Below are 1,253 nucleotides of genomic sequence, written 5' to 3'. Positions count from 1 at the left end.
TGAGCACCATGATGATTCAGCAATTGATACTAGGGCCAGAACCTACCACTGATCTCCCTAAAGATACACATTAGAGATTGATAATCACCTTGAGGAAGCCAAGAAGAGTCACTAATCAACCACTACCAGCTGGCAACTGGATAAACCCCTATTCTATATGCCTGCCTACTGTCTATGTGACTCACCTCCTCATTGGATCCTGGGTTTAATCAATTTTTCTTGAGCAGTGGTGCTTGGAATCTCATGGGTTGACCATAGTTCTGTCCCACTTCATGCCCACCTAAGCAAATCCCCAAGCTCTCCACCTTAGACCTGCCTCACCACATGGTCTTACTCTTTGAAAGTTCATAGAAGAGACAGCTTCCCAGAGACAACCCTCTCTGAGCCTCCCTTCTTTATGTAGCTCCTGGAAAGCTTTCTTGCCAGGAACTATATTCTGCTTTTAACATCCATTTGTTCTTAAAATTCATTCTGTTGTTTTAGGGACCAGAAACTCTTCCCAGGTATCTTTCTGGTCAGAAGTTACATTTCCCCTGTATCACTGAAAGCTTTAGTTTTCCCTTGAATATTGGCATTATGCATTTTCTGAAACTTAAAATCATGCCATCCTATTGCAATTCTGCACAAATTGATCATTTAACCCATTGCATGAAGGACTGAGAGGGGTGACACACTGTCATAGAAGGGGCAGAGCCTTGAGATCAGGGGTTTTTTTTTTTCTTCATATATTCCTTGTACGACTTTAGGTTATTAACTCTCTCAGGTTCATTTTCTACCCTGGACTTTTCAAAATGAACTTAAAGAATTCCTTCACTGGGCTTTGGAAAGCTAAACCCATAGTAGTAATAAATATGTTTTGTATTAGTTTAAAAGTAAGATATATTGTTAATTCTGTAATCAGTATCCTATATCTTGACATCAAATCTGCTCCACATTATGAAATGAATTATTTCTAATGTGAAAATATTGTTTTAAAAGTTATGATTTATAAGAAACTTGTTATTGGTATTTGCTTATATAATTGAATTATGTAACAGTGTATTATGGTTATTGTAAACTGACACTTACAAAAATAATCACAGTAAGGGGTATTTGGTTCTCCAAATAAGCCCTAAGATTATTCTTTATATTTATGAATATCTGGAGTGAAGTTTCTATTTTACTCCAGACAAGCATTTGGAAAGGTCTCCAGCCCCACAGCAGATATTCATCTGAGATCTTTGTGGGCTGCCTCTTACAAAAATAAAAATAAA

Source organism: Octodon degus, unplaced genomic scaffold, assembly GCF_000260255.1.
Source record: "Octodon degus isolate 3935 unplaced genomic scaffold, OctDeg1.0 scaffold00072, whole genome shotgun sequence".
NCBI classification, from domain to species: domain Eukaryota; kingdom Metazoa; phylum Chordata; class Mammalia; order Rodentia; family Octodontidae; genus Octodon; species Octodon degus.
This window is presented reverse-complemented; position numbering follows the sequence as displayed.